Genomic DNA, 16,349 nt, shown 5'->3' with positions numbered 1-16,349 from the left:
GGATTCATTAACAGTCACGGACAAGAGAAACACTTTCTGGTACTCTAAACTAATAGTTTTAAATATTATATACTCTCATCCCAAGACTAACAAGTTCTCAGTAGAGGGATATCTTCATATGTCTAAACATTGTCATTCAGCTCCATCTGTAAATCCAGGCTGGAATATTCGGCACTTTGCGAAATAAGGCACGGCAGCAATCAGGGGTGCTTAATGCAGACAGAATGCCAGAGTATGTCTTGGTTTCGTGTTGCTGGAAGAAGCCCCTGTGCTGGGAGCAGAGATTCTCTCAGATGAACGGATCAGAAGCTGGCTCTATACTATTCCATAATCTGTCTGCATTTTACTCCTCATTCCTATGAATGTGCCACTTTTTCTGGACCATCATTTGTGCTTTCTTCTAAAGAATGCAGCTTAGACATCTTCTGGAAAAGTCATTTCTGTATAACATTTTGAAAGTGCACCAGTTTTCAAGGTTTTTGTAGTCTTCACATAATACCAAGTAGTCTAAACACATATCTTGTTTCAAAAGTTCAAAAAGGTAGTTTAAAGATGTCAAAAGTATCAGCTAAAACGCATGATGTTCAGCCAAATAAGAAGAAAGGAATTATTATTTATGTCTGGTAACTTCATTGTTCTTTCTTTTCGTGTCATCCTCACCAGGTGGTCTCTTTGCTGTGACATCCAATCAGAAAATATACTGTTTACAGGGGTTCCTTAAGAACCTTGTGTATTTACACTCATGGTAAATCTATACAAAAATATCCAGACATAATTGTAGATGAGGCCATGGCATTTATCACCCAAGAAATGTTTAACTGTATGTACAGTTGGACCTGGGATTCTTGTAGTTAATTTTAGAGTAGAGACATACATGAGTGGGTTGCATTTGAGATGATTTGGATTGAAAGGTATTATGATTGTCATTTAAAATGTAATTAATAGACGGTGAACTTTATCTTTCAGCTTTTCAAAAAACTTCTTGGATTTCCTTTAATCTAGACTTGAGTATATACTGTGTTTTAAGAGGTAAAATGCTGATTGCTTTGATTCTATAAAAGTATTGAAATAAATTTCTCCACATGATTCCTTCTTTTCTTAAGGCAAAAGAGTGTGCTCTATTGAAATGTAGTGTAGATAAAAGCTTCCGTCTGCCATTCCTGAAAATAGAGTGTTAATTTTTTTTCATTTCTTAGTAAACCTTCATATGTTTATGCCTATATAGGGTTCTATGAGTCAGAATCAACTCGATGGCAAAGGATTTTTTTCTTTTTGGGGGGGGGAGTACAGGTCAGAAAATACACTAAAATATAAAATTCATGATATGAGAAGGAACTTTAAAGTAATTAAATTTAGTCATCAAAGTCCTTTAAATTATTTTCATTTGAGATTTTCCATTGCGCCTCAGTGAACTTAAACTTGTTATTTATGTTATATACTCGTTATTTAACTAGAGAATTCAGATCTGTTATTTAATGACACTGTAGTTTGGATTTTGTTGGGTGGAAGTATGGATGAGGATGGAAAGGTAGTGGGAGTGGGATAAAGAAAGGAGCCGTGGTTCAGTATTCCCAGGTAATATGATACAGGTAATTGGAAAGTGGAGATATCATTACATTTGGTCAATTATAATAAACCTGTTATCTTGTTAGACCTTTAAAGTAGAATCAACATGTTGGGAAACAGATAAAAGGTGCGTGAAAGCATTTAAAATCCAATCACTAGTTTCATTGCACCCATCTGCTCCCAGGAAGTATAATTGGAAATTTGATTCCTTGACCTTTAGCTGCCATTTTGGACCAGTCTTTCAAAATCTATTTTCAAGTTAGACATATGAAGTTAGTTTGATAAGAGTCACAGTCAGTAGATTTTTAATCCAATGACTTTTTCAATAGAATTAAAATAATAAAATGAGATCTAATGAGCTGTTGTATATTTGACCAAAAGAGTCAATGTAGTTATTTAATCCTGGATCTAGTTAAAACCAACTAATGTTCAACTTCATTAATGTTTCTATTAACTAGAGGAACTGCTGAACTTTTTACTGTTTTTTAATGCCCAAACTACTAGCGCTCATTAATTATTCTGTAGATCCATATTACACTAAAATTATACTTATGAAATCCAATTACACTAAAATTACATACTACAAATAAGGAAAAAAATAATGCACTTATTTGGAATTTCTGGTGTTTCCTCTGAGTTTGAAAAAATTTTAGCACTCTCAACCACTTTCCTCAACATAGGAACGAGACCACCAAACCTTCCTGAAGTATGATTTTTTTTATGTCTGCACTTAGACGGGGGAAGTATGATAAAATGATTCGCCTAACATAAGAAGTACATTATGTAAATTGATCATGATTTCTTGGCAGCATTTGTGTACTACTCTCACTGAAGTTCATGTAACTGGGGAAAGAGTCAGGATTAGACAGGTGTTTTCCGCCTGTGAGATCAAATTCCTGAAATATTTGTATAGTGACGACCCAGATGTACAAAGCTTAACCTTATAATCCCATTTCGCAGCTTTTCCAAATACTTGAGCACTTGTTAAGTATGAAGCTGATTATTTTGGCAGCATATCTCCATTAATAGGATTTAGGTCTTCTTTATTTACAAGCCAGTGCTGTTAATACAATCTAGTATATTAAATCAACAGGGAAACAGGAAAAGGAGAATCCATCCAAGGGCTAATTGACAGGAAAGTTTTTTCTAAAGCTGTTTAATGGGATTTTTATTGACTCCAAAACACTGGAAAACACATGGCATGGGTGAATGATGTCAATGTCTGGAGACTATGCTACTACCAAAAATGTGTAGTTATTGCTCAGATCTCTGGTGCTTCTATCATAATCTTGATCTAAGCCACATGAGACCATGTATCTTCTCTTTACAAGAATACCTTTCAGCATCATCTCAACTGCAAGTCTTACAATCATTTGACATGTGAAATTATTTTAAATGCACTCATCTTTTTTTTTTTTTAATGAATAGAGGCGATGCAGAGTAATGTAATAATGTGTCACGATTTTCATTATGCTTATTTATTGGTTCTGCAATAGTAGACTGAGAGCTTATTGTTATGCTTTCAGCTTGAGCTGTTTATGCACTCTGCTACTGGGTGCATCATTTCATATTTGTGATGTCCTGTCCTCTCAAGAAAAAGGGTATCAGGATCTGTAAATCAAAGTAGACTAGGGAAGAGCTTTATACTTTGTCTTTTTTGTATTTCGTGTATAGCGTTTATAAGCTACCCGACTATATTTGAATAAACTCATGAGCCTTCAGAAAGGGGGAAATTCCATTTTTCTAACTATATATGGTGACATGATTTCCCAGTTTGGAAAAAAGGAAGGAGAAATCAGGCAGTTAGGGAAGAGAACAACTCTGAACTTTTTCGTTTCTTTTGAGGCGATATTATTTGCTTTGTATTTTGCATTTATACAAAAATGTGTCTAATGTACCAGTAGTTTTTTTTTGTTGTTGTTAGCTGCCATCAGGTAGAATCCAACCATAGCGACCCTATGTGACAGAGTAGAACTGCCCTATAGTGTTTCCTTGGCTCTAATCGTTAAAAAAAGCAGATTGCCAGATCTTTTCTCCCACAGAGTAGCTGGTAGGTTTGAACTGCCAGTCTTTTGGTGAGCAGATACACACTTAATCATTGACCCACCAGAGCTCCTTGTAGTAATAGTGAGAAGATAATATTTCTAAAATCCATAGAATAAGGTAATCTGCAAATAAGAATTCTTCGAGTACATTCAAGACAGAAATAAATGAGATTTTTGGACTCCATTTTTTCTGATCAGTGATGGATACTTCAAAGGTGATGCTACTTTTCTGAGACTTTGTGCCTCTAGACCTGTATAGCTGAGATTGGGGAACAGCTAGCTTGGTGCTTTCTGGGTTTCAACTACTCAATCATTGGACTGGAAATTTTGTAGCCTCCTCCAGGGAAGGAGCAACTATACATTTCACCACAGGGGCAGTCTCCTCTCTCTTGTTTGATTTTTAGCAACTCCAATAGTTTTCCCTACAAGAAGAGGCTTTTACTCTGGGGAAAAATGATAGCAACAACTACAAAACTTTGACATGTAAAAATGAATGTCTTTGTATTAAAAAAATTTCAAGTTGTTTTCCAGTACATTATTTGTCCTTGAGTTTGTTTTTTTTTTTTAATGAAGTGCTTATTTTTACCCCTTAATTTTAAGAGGAATAATTGCTCACTACAAAAATTATAATAAAAGCCCACACCTTAAAAGAGTGCCTGATATATGGTAAGAGCTCATTATATACTTTTGGACTGTAAATAGAGAAAGGTGCATTAAAAAAGTTACTACCCGTTACCAGCTGCCCTCAAGTTCATTCCAAATCATGACGGCTCATGTTTGTCAAAGTAGAACTGCACTCTATAAGGTTTACAATGGCTGATTTTTAGAAGTAGATCCCCAGATCTTTCTTATGATGCACATCTGGGTGGACTCGAACCACAAAACTTTCCGTTAGCAGCCGAGTGAATTACTGTACCAGCCAAGGACTCCTAAAAAGTTGTAACTACACAGGTATCTACTGTAAACCTTTTCTTGTGCTACTCCATAATTCCTTCTCTCCAATTCCAAAATGCAAAGGACTGAGACCAGAATTGATTAAGGCTATTTATAGGCTTTACTTATTCCACCTAGCATAGATATTAACATTTTCTTTGCAGAAATATTAGTATGTTTATCTTTGAGGTGTTGCACCAGTCCATACTGGGAGGGATAGTAAAGAAGATATACATCAAATTATCCTTCTAAAATATGAAAAAGTTAGGGATGTCTGTGCACATATATGGGCACAATAATTTTGAATAAGAGATTGTGAACCTTCATATCCTTCCAGGCCCTCATGGAACTGCATGCATGTACACACACACACACACACACAAATACAAGCTCAAAGCTTTTTAACAGAAACTGGTATTTAGCAAACATACTAATTTTAAATTGCTTTTTACCTTAAATTATATAAATATATCATGTAGTTTTTCTATGTCAATAAATGTAGTTAGTACCATATTATCTTGACAGTGAACACTAATTGGGATTCTGGACCAATTAGCAGATATATAATAATTTATTTGGTCAGTCATTCTCTGATAGATATTCAGATTTTCTACACTGAGATTCTATTCCCAAGGTTTCTGGTTAAGAAAAATAATAATAATTAGCTTTTTAGTCCAGGGCAATTTGCTTAACTGTTATTTTTTTTTAATGTTGTCTTATCAGGTATAATATTTGTAACTCATATGGCTGTTATAAGGATTAAAGATGAAATATGATTGTATATATAAGGAATATAATAAATACTTAATGCTGGATAAATATTAACATATAAGTATTATTGGTATTAAGAACAAATGACATATTCTGGATCAGTTAAACTTGAGGTAGTGATATGCAGATATATTCTCTTAAAAACAGTTCACTATATGGTAGTGATTATATGAGTAGAATCTCATTCCTGAATAGTTATTACATAAAAAAGTAATTTTACCCAAATGGTAATTCATTTTATTAAAAGTTGAGATTTTGACCCATCTAAAAAAAAAAAAAAAATTTTTTTTTTTTCTTTTAAACCAGGATCAGTTACCTTCATGTTAAATAGTTAAAAAGTATATCCAACTTTTGGTGGAATAGCTTGTAATAATTGGCTTCCAGATATCTCAAACTCCTCAAACTACCGAGGTAAACTCTGAAGTGGAAAGATGTGATTCTGCCTTTTTTAAGAACTGTGCATTTTATGGAAGAAATCCATGGAGGAAGAAAAGCTTACACCAAGTAGGAGTTGAAGAGAAGAGTCAATGATAGACCTGTTGTAGGACAATGGGTACTGTAAATTTAGAGGTCTGAGAGACATTCCATAGCTCTGATCTCATTTATACTTTTATAATGAGAAAATCCAATTATAGAAATTATAACAAATATGTACAGAACATCTAGGAATAGAGGACTAGCGTCACTCGACTTAATGAGATTAGGTTCTAATTCCTGCACCATGTGGTCACTCATGGTTGAAATGCATTTATCATATTAAGGTATCTATAAAGCTCAAGAACATCTTTTAGTGTGAACAACTGTTGTTATGTAGTACTGCAACTTAGTTCCCAGACCACAGTTCTATTTAAAGAATTCTTCAATGCCTCCACATTTTGTTGTTGTTGTGTGCTGTTGAGTTGACTCTGACTCATAGCGACCCTATATGACAAAGTAGAACTGCTCCATATGGTTTTCTGGTCTCCTAGGCTGTCATCTGTATAGGAGCAGATTACCAGCTCTTTTTTCCCATGGAGTGGCTGGTGGGTTTGAACCGTTGACATTTTTGTTAGCAACTGAGCGCTTAACCACTGTGCCACCGGGCTTCAACATATTAAACATCAAAAACACTGCTGGAGTCTGTGTACAACCTGCTGCCACAGGGTCTTCCAAATAAGAGACCAGTAGTCATTTCAAAAGGTTCTCTAGTTTGGTCTAGAATAGTGGAAATATTTCCCCAAATTTTGGAGAGTCTAGAAAAAGCCCAAGATTCTCAGATTAGATCATAGAATGGGCTTTTATTCTTTTATTCTAATTAAGATTGTCCAGTAGACTTCATTGTTTTTATTTGTGTTAAATCTAATTTAGACCTAAACAGTTATAGAAGCAAAGTCATTCCAGGGGCCATGACCTGGTATTAGAAACTGTAAACTTGTTGCCATCGAGTCAACTCTGATTCATAGTGACACTATAGGACAGAGTAGAACTGCCCCATAGGGTTTCCAAGGAGCAGCTGGTGGGTTTGAACTGCAGACCTTTTGGTTGGCAGCCGAGCTCTTAACTACTGTGCCACCAAGGCTCTTTAGAAACTATTAAAAAAACTATAAGGGAGTGTTTGTTTACAAGTGTTATTAGAATACGAATAATAAATCTGTAAAACAAACGTGACAGTGATAGAGTAGAATGCGTAATACACCTGTATTACTTGCAGATTTTTTATTTGAAAGAGGGTAAGATTTTGAGTCAAAAGAAACTTGACCAGGTTACTTACTCATGTATTTCTTCCGGAATTCCACAAACCTCAGTTGCCCTATCTGAAAAAAAAAAGATAATTATTATGGCTCTGTGAGATTGAAAGGTAATAATAGGTTTGGAAGTATTAGAACACTGTGGCAAGGTCACCCTATGAAATAACTAAGGAACCACAGCAATAAAAAGAAGATGTTGTGAGTTTAAGAGTGAATTCTTTGAAGTAACCGAGAACTGAAGAGCGATGTCTTTGTGGGAAAGAACGGGTTACTTACTTTTATCGTAAGTACACTCTAGAGAAATTTGTAATACACTTCAGGAACCTTCATGTGCATAAGTGCGTTTTGTTCTCAGGTGTTCCCATGATGGCACTGAGTGTCTCAACAGTTTTAAGTAGTTTGAAATTGAATATAAACATGCAACAGATACAGCTAACACTGAAATCCACTTAAAAAAGTAGAAACAGCTTTCTAATCTGGCACTTTCCAAATGAAGTGTACCCACCCTGTGAGGGGAGTCTTTGTCCTACAGAAGATGAAAATATCTTTGTGTGTGTGTGTGTATCTTTTTTTTCTAAATTAGCACCTAATTAAGCATAGTGCATAAGTAAGCAATCCTCATTAATATTTTATCTATAGGAATGAGCAGAATAAAAAATGTAAATTGTTTTAGAAGTCACATACCCTCTTTCTAAGCCAAAAGTCAGCAACTTTTTCTGCTAAAAGCATACCGTCTCTGTCACGCTACGCAACCCTGCCATTGAAGGACAAAAGCAGCCAAAGAACACATAAATGAATGAGCATGGCTGAGTTATTATAAAACTTTATTTTCAAAACCAGGCAGCAGACTGCGGGCTAGAATTGACTAAACACTGTTCTAAGGCTCGGCTAAATATTAACAATACTTGTTAATTGTTTTCCATTTATGCATGTGTAAAAAATTGTACCATGTAGATTATAAACAGTTGTTAACAAAATCAAAATGATCCTCTGTTCTTTCTAAGCTAGATAGTGTATGGAGAAATACACACCTATTGTCTCATGAAGTGATTGTTATTACATAAGATTGCTTCTTTAGGGGAGAAAAATTCTTGGAATTGAAGTCTTTCAGCAAAGAAAGAACTGGAGATGCTTGAATTAGATATTAAGTGACAGTCTGATAAAGAGTAAAGATATTTCATTTCGTTTTTTGCTAATGTTTAATTAAAAATATGTTAACATTGGTGAAGATACTTGCTTTATTTTAATTCCAGGTATGAACGCCCACCTAAAGTAGACTACTTCTACTGAATCATACATTTTAAATGTGATTCGTATTCTTGTATTTCAGAGAGAAAATGATGAATATTCTAGTAATCTAATACTCATAAATTTGATTAATAATTTCTTTCCACAGTTTTTAGAATGCCTTTTCTTTTGCAATAGTTATTTCTGGAGACAAGTCTTTAAATTATGTGTATATATTTTATAAATTTCCATAATGTTTTTTTCAAATTATATATATATATATCAACCAGAAATCCAAATCCAATGTGTTAATTTCTTTGGAAATTTAAATTTTTATAGTGCTTTTCTGTATTTGGAGAGGATTAGAAAATGATATTTGAAATCCAGGCAAAAGTTTGAGGACTTCAAAATCCCTGAAAAGTATTTGCTAATTATTGTAAGTAAGATATATTGGTTGATTTTCTGGTTTACTATTTGTTTGCTTATAATTATAAATAATTAAAAGTTCTCTATCTAGAGTTAAAGGAAGGAAAAACATTGGAAAGGTGTTGCATTGTTCTGTTTCAGTTTGAATTCTCTCTATTTTTTCCCCCTTCCGTTAGGAATTGGGGTGCACCTATCAAAACTTGAAAGGTTGAGGCAAAAACCAGACAGGAAACCGCTCTTACTGATAATTTATTTATAAAATGTATCTCATTATCTAAATGATAGTTGACTTTATTTCTGATTGATAATTTGATATTTTGAAGAACAAGACTGGGAATTGTGTTTACTGAAATTTCCCCGTTCATAGTATTTTTAATTTTAGTGTATTGGGACAAAATAAACTGATACAGTGTTTAGTGGGTATATTTTTGGTTCAACTTTTAAGTTAGTTATTCATCTGCCTGTGAATTGTGCATAATTAATGATTAAATGTAATATCTTAAACTTCTTTCACATGTTAAAAGGTAAGTTCTCTTAAGTGCCTATTTTATAAGACTGTAATGGCGATAAGGGGCCCTGGTTGTGCAGGGCTTAAGTGCACCACTGCTAACCAAAAGGACAGTGATTCGAACTGACCAGCCACTCCACATGAGAAAGATGTGGCTTTCTGCTTCTGTAAATATTACAGCCTCGGAAACCCTGTGGGGCTGTACTACTCTGTCCTATAGGGTTGCTCTGAGTTGGAATAGACCCAATGGCAGTGGTTTGTACTGATGATAAATAATTATTTGGTTAAGCATACTGCAAGCGTTTGAATATTTTATAGTAAATGGCCATTACTACCTTTTTATATAATTGGTCAAATGAAAACGTTCATTCCATAAAACATGATGCCTAGAATATTAAAATAATTTAATATGATAGTTTAGAAAGGTAAAGTGCAGACTCTTCTAAAAAGCCATCTTCATATTAGGGTGATAATAACGTTTTTTCACTTACCTGTTGCTGTTCAGTCAATTCCAACTTATTTTTTTTTCCCCCAAGGCAATTTTCATTAGTTTCTCCTTCACTCACTTCTGTAATTATTGGGGTGATTCATTATCATTCTCCATTATCACAGCAACTGACTGGTGCTGGCAGTCTCTGGCAAGTGTTATTTTTCTGCTATTAATTTGTATATGATGGGCAACTCTGTGAAAGTCAGTTGCAATTTTTCTGTTAAAAAAAATATGAACAGTAATTCTACTGTTACCCGGAGGCAGTGTAGGTGAATGAATTAAGCAAACAAACTTGTTGCCGTCGAGTTGATTCCGACTCATATTGACCCTACAGAACAGCATAGAACTGCCCCACAGGGTTTCCAAGGAGTGCCTGGTGGATTCAAACTGCCAACATTTTGGTTAGCAGCCTTAGCTCTTAACATTACGCCACCAGGGTTTCCAAATGAATAAAAAAATCAATAATGCTGTTTTTTTTAAAGACCAAAATATGAGACAGCATACTCAAAATTTCCCAGCACAGAATATGCATAACCACTCTCTCTCTCTGTATATATATATACATTTATATTCAGTACAGTAGAGTTTTAAAGCATGTCCACAATAGCTGAATAAATTGGACAAAAAACTGATTTTGAGTCCTAAATGTTGTAATTTGTAATTTTCCTAAAACAAATTAAGATTTTTAAGGAAATGTATCTGTCAAAAGACTCAGCATTCATAGTGACAATAAGTAAAATAATGTGTTGCCAATTTTTCTTCCTTGCATTTCTCTAACTCCATTTGTTCAAAGTACTAGAAGAAACTGTCTCAGAATTATAATGAATTTTCATTGGCTATATGTAAATGTTGAAGCTCTTATTTATGGAGACCCACTGCAGGGAATCCAGTTTTAGATAATCCCTCCAACGAGCAAAATTCTTCAAATTCTTAATAGAGAGGAAAAAAGAACGTGGTAGGAGGAAAGCCGAGGAGAATCTCCTAAGACTAAAATTCTGACTGAGAGATAGCAAAAGGCAGAAAAGAAGACACCTCCAAACTCATCCCTTCTGCTCCCACTGGATGAAAAGGGAAGAATGGGTATTGGGCAGGGCCGAGAAGGAGAGGTTGGCTGCACTGAAGACAATGGCTGAGTTGGAGAAGCTGGAGTTAGCAGCCTTTAAGTTCTGTTATATTTCCTTAAGGGATCAACTTATGGCATTAACAGTATGGTATTGCCATGAAGAAAGCACAGTTAGCATTCAGGGACATCTCAGTGGCCCCTGGGATCTCAGACTCAACAAATACATAAAGGGCATGTGTAGTGTTCCTTATTTTTTGTGCAACTGTAGATACCAAATAGCACTCAAGGAGACCTTGTAACACGGTGGTTAAGCACTCAGCTGCTAACCGAAAGGTTGGCGATATGAATATAGCAGGTGGTCTACAGGAAAAAGATGTGGCAGTCTGCTCCCTTAAGGATTACAGTCTTGGAAACCTTACGGTGCAGTTCTAGTCTGTCCTATAGGGTCACTATCGGTTGGAATCGAATCAACGGCAAATGAGTTTTGTTTTGTTTGTTTTTAAATAGCACTCATCTTACCTTTTAAATATCTCAACTTTGTTCTTATCAAACATGAATTTCTTCAAGATTCGTAAATTGCATAATTAAGTACTGACACAGAAGTTATTGTCAAAATTATCAATGTCATTTAGGAAGAAGGAAACATTTATAAGGGGTTTTAATACAATAACCCATGCCATCATATTTGGGAAGTAGACTTAAAATTCTTGCTTACAGTGCCCTCCCATTTTTAATTTAAAGGAATGCTGTTTATTTCTAAATGTGGTACGGCCTTCTCATGTTTTTATTATACCTTTAGTAGCAAAACACAAATGTCAACCACACTCTACTTGTATAAAATGTATTATTTTGAAAATCACTGATACATACAGTTATTGCCATACTTCATGCTCTTTAAAAATTCCAAAGCCATAGGTGCTGTCAGATAACTTTGTAAGCGGTGGCTTAAAATGCTGTTGCCTATTTCAGCAACGTATAAAGAACCACACCATATATTCTGTGGAAGGCAAAGCTACCAGAAGCAATGGTGGTATGAAAAGGCTTAAAGTGAATTATTCGCCTCTTAATACTCCCTTGTGTTAAGTCTGCTGCAAAGAGAAAGCTTGTTATCACTGTGAAAAGAGTGCCTTTGAATTAAGGAAAAAGTTCAGTCCATTTTGTTTGGTTTTCCTCCCAATGGCATCAATGTATGCAATCAACCTCCTGTCCCTAACTCACAGGGATTTTTCAAAATTCCACTCCCCTTTATACCTGGATTAGGAAAGTACTGAATGTCTAAATATAATCGTACCTATAATGTTATGATTTAACCCCATACTTAAAATTGTGTATTTTTAGAAGAAACACTGCTTTTCTTCGCTATACATCCAACCCTAAATTAGTTTGAGACCTAATTTGCTCTCTTTATGATGGCTTCAAAGACATACTTTTTAATTTTTTTTAATAATTCCTATTCTACATCAATTCTTCTAGAGCTCAAATTTCCTCCATATTTTTATTGCAGTCAAAGGGAGATCCTTTTCGCATTTGACATACCTGACTTTACCGTCTAACCCGTTGCCATCTAGTCAATTCTAATTCATAGTGACCCTAGAGGACAGAGTAAAACTGCCCCGTAGGATTTCCAAGTTTGTAATCTTTATGGAAGCAGACTGCCATGTCTTTCTCCCTCAGAATGTCTGGTGGGTTCAAACTGCAGACTTTTTGGTTAGCAGCCGAGCACTTAACCACTGTGCCACTGGGCTTGTTCTTTAGCCTCTAATGTCTTACAAATGTGTAAAGACGGCGTTGACACAAAATATAATGCTCATACAGATGAACACAAAAAATAAATTTAATATTTCTGCAAAGTACTGCATCTTTTGATCTTGAATGTCTAAGTGCTATCAGTCCTATCAAGTATATTTTTATTGCAGATATTGTGCTTTTCATTTTTAGAAGCTCCATTTGGGTTTTTTTTTCTTTTCTTTTCTTTTTTGTTAATATCCTCCATTTCTCTTCTCCAGGCCCAAGATTAGAGCAAGGCAAAGGAGGCAAGTAGGGTACAAAATTTAAGAAGTCATTCACTCCCAGAGTCGTGCTTTAACACTCTCGAAACCTTGGTGCTGTAGTGGTTAAGTGCTACAGCTACTAACCAAAGGGTTGGCAGTTCAAATCTGCCAGGCACTCCTTGGAAACTCTATGGGATGGTTCTACTCTGTCCTATAGGGTCTCTATGAGTCGGAATCGACTTGATGGCAATGGGTTTGGTTTGTTTGGTTTGAGCTTACTTACAGCCAATTTCATCATCCCTCTCATTCCTGGGTCTGTTTCTATTGATTGACTTTTCTCCTAGGTATTGGTTACATTTTCTTGATTCATTGCCTGACTCGTAATTCCTGATTAGATTTCAGATATTATGAATTTTGCATTGTTGAGTACAGAATTTTATTGCACATCCTATGATCTGAACAAAAAGCATGTTTGTGGAATAAAAGGATTTACCCATTAGGCTGAATGGTGGCATCTGTCCCAAAGGTCTCCTTCTTGGAAAAGAAACAGAGAAAGGCCAGATGATCTTAAGAACATCAGCAGTTTATAATCCTCTATCTTCCGTGTCCCTCTACCAGTCATCCCAGAAGTTCCAGAGCCTTCCATAGAAAAAATTCTGACTCTGTAATGAGTAATAAAAGATAATGTTGACAAATTAACATCAAGGTAATTGTTCATATATTTAATTATTGGAGTGTGATTGTGCAGATTGGCAGATTAAATTCCAGCAACATTTACTTAAATAAAATGTATGGTGGTGAAAAACTGACAATAGAATTCAGTTCCCTAATGCTCACTTGGTTCTTCTCTCTGCCTTTTCCAGGACTACATTTGCATATTAGTGTTCTAATATTTTCTCTTAGAAATTCATCGGAATGGGACTCAAGATGATGAAGTCTTTATTTTTCTCATCCCACAGCTGACTCAGATGATAGAAATCGAAGTATTGTTTTAAAATTTGCCAGACTTCCAACCAGTTACCATTATTTCCTGATCATTCCAGAAAACAAACCGGTTGCTGTTGAATCAATTCTGACTCATGGTGACCCCATGTGTGTCAGAGCAGAGCTGTGCTCCATAGGGTTTTCAATGGCTGATTTTTTTGAAGTAGATCACCGCGCTGTTCTTCCAAGGTGCCTCTAGGTAGATTCAAACCCCCAACCTTTTGGTTAATAGCCAAGTACTTAACTGTTTGTGTCACCCAGAGAATCTTTTATAGTCATTACAGTGCTGCATATAGGATTTTAAAAATTGAAAAAGTTATAATGAAAATAATATCATATAACTAAGAAGTTTCTATACTTTATCTCATATAAAAGATACGACTCTAAATTGTGGAAAGTATTTCAAATTTATGAAGTTGAAAACTTATTTTGACAATATTTTGCATACATTTTGGTACTAGATGCTAATCATTTTATATAACATATCTTTTGAGTCTCTACCAACATATATTAACTTACTTCCAAGCCTAGAACCAATTTTAAGAGGCACTTTTCTAAATTTAAACTCAGCTTTTCTGACGATGGATCACAGTTCTTCATGATATAGCCATGTTTATTCCTTTCCTTGAAAAAAGAAGCTACACCTTTCCTATAAATACAGGCTGGAATCTTCATTTAAAGTATTTATTTTACGGCTAGATAAATGGAAGCTGCATACAAGAAAAGTCGTTGAAAGAAGTGAAAGTCTAGGTAAATAATTCATACTTAAGGTGACTATTTTACAGAGCTGTTGCTTGGGCCTACCTGTGTAGTTGAATAGATCTTTGTATACCAAATGAATTTGTAGCCTGTCCAAGTGAATGTGGGCTTTTTGCATAGACTTTAGGAATTTGGCTTGATGTAATTTTTAAGGACAAAGTTTAAGCACTCTTTATTGAGAATATTTAATCAAAGAACTTGTAGTTTTATAATTCTCTGAGACAGAAGAATTCTCGACATCTTTGAGATGCTAATGAACTCAGGTGTATTTTTTGAAAATTACCATACAGTAAAATTGACCTTTTTGAGAATGTAATTTTCTGAATTTCCACGTGAATAGCTTCATAAACCACTACCACAATGAGGATATGCAATAGACCCATCGCCCCAAAAGTTTCCTTATGCTAACACTTGTAGTTGTTGTTTTCCCCCACCTTTAATCCCCGGCACCCGTTGGTCTGTTCTCTGTCATAACAATTTTGCCATTTTGAGATTGTCTTATAAATGGAATTCTTTTATACATTATGCACCTTTTGAGACTGATTTATTCCACTCTGCATAATGCTTTTGAGATTTGTTCAAGTGAAGTCAATAGTTGGTTTGTTTTTATGGCTGAGTAGTGTTTCATTGTATCTGTATACCACAGTTCGTTTATTCATTTATCTGTTGAAGGGCATCTGAGCTGATTCCCATTTTTGACAAAGAGAGGTCTATAAACATTTGCATACAAGTTTTTGTGTGAGCATACGTTTTCCTATCTTTGTAGCAAATATCTAGGATTGGGATGTTATTTTGTATGGTACGTGTAAGTTTAACTTTATAAGACATTTGCCCAACTCTTCCAGAGTGACTGCACCATTCTGCATTTTCACCTAAATGCATGAGAATTCTAGTTGCTCCACAACCTCATCGGCACTTGGTATTTTCAGTATTTTTTATTTTAACCATCCCAATAGGTGTGTAGTCATATTTCATCACAGTTTTAATTTTTATTTCCTAATTGCTAATTATACTGAATATGTTTTCATGTGCATATTTGCTATGAGTTGAGCCTGTCTGGTGAAGTGACTGTTGAAGTCTTTGCCCATTTTAAAATTGTTTATTGTTGTTGTTGTTTGTTTTCTTACTAGTTAGTTTTGAAAGTTCTCTACATATGCTGCATAAAGTGTTACAGATATTTTCCCTCAGTCCATAACTTGATTATTTATTTATTTTAGTTCTCTTAATAATGTCTTCCACAAAGAAAAGGTTTTTAGCTTAACAAAGTCCATTTTCTTTACTTTTTTAGATCACGGTTTTGGTATCATGTCTAAGAACTCTTTGCCTAATTCCAGGTCACGAAGATTTTCTGCTATGTTTTCTTCTGAAGTTTTATAGTTTTACATTTAGATCTATGATTCATTCGGAGCTATGTTTTGTATAAGGTGTGAAGTGTCGGTCCAGGTTGTTTTCTGTTGAATTATCCATTGAATTGCCTTTGCAACTTTGTCCAAAATAAATTGGCTGTATTTGTATAGGTCCACTTCTGACCAGCCCCTCCTGTTCCATTGATCTGTGTCTATTCCTTCAGAAATACTACACTCTTGATGACTGTAGCTTTACAGGAAGTCTTAAAATAGTGTAGTGTAATTCCTCCACATTTGTTTTTCTTTTTCAGATTCGTTCTGACTATTCTAGTTACTTTGACTCCCCATATAAATTTTAGAATCTTCTTGCCTGTGCCTACAAAATATTCTGCTGGGAATTTTAATGAAATCTTGATAAATTATAGATCATTTGGTGAGCATTGACATCTTTATTATGTTGCATATTCTAATTCACAAACACAGTATATGTCTCTATTTATTTAGGTCTTCTTT

At 34.8% G+C, this 16,349-nt stretch overlaps 1 protein-coding gene across 1 annotated transcript in view; it reads left to right on the top strand.

Moving 5' to 3' along the window:
* Positions 1–16,349, top strand: part of PCDH17 (protocadherin 17) — a 108,454-nt gene that overhangs the window by 16,875 nt on the left and 75,230 nt on the right. The window lies entirely within an intron of this gene.

Source organism: Loxodonta africana, chromosome 17 (genome assembly GCF_030014295.1).
Source record: "Loxodonta africana isolate mLoxAfr1 chromosome 17, mLoxAfr1.hap2, whole genome shotgun sequence".
Lineage (NCBI taxonomy): Eukaryota > Metazoa > Chordata > Mammalia > Proboscidea > Elephantidae > Loxodonta > Loxodonta africana.
This window is presented reverse-complemented; position numbering and strand designations above follow the sequence as displayed.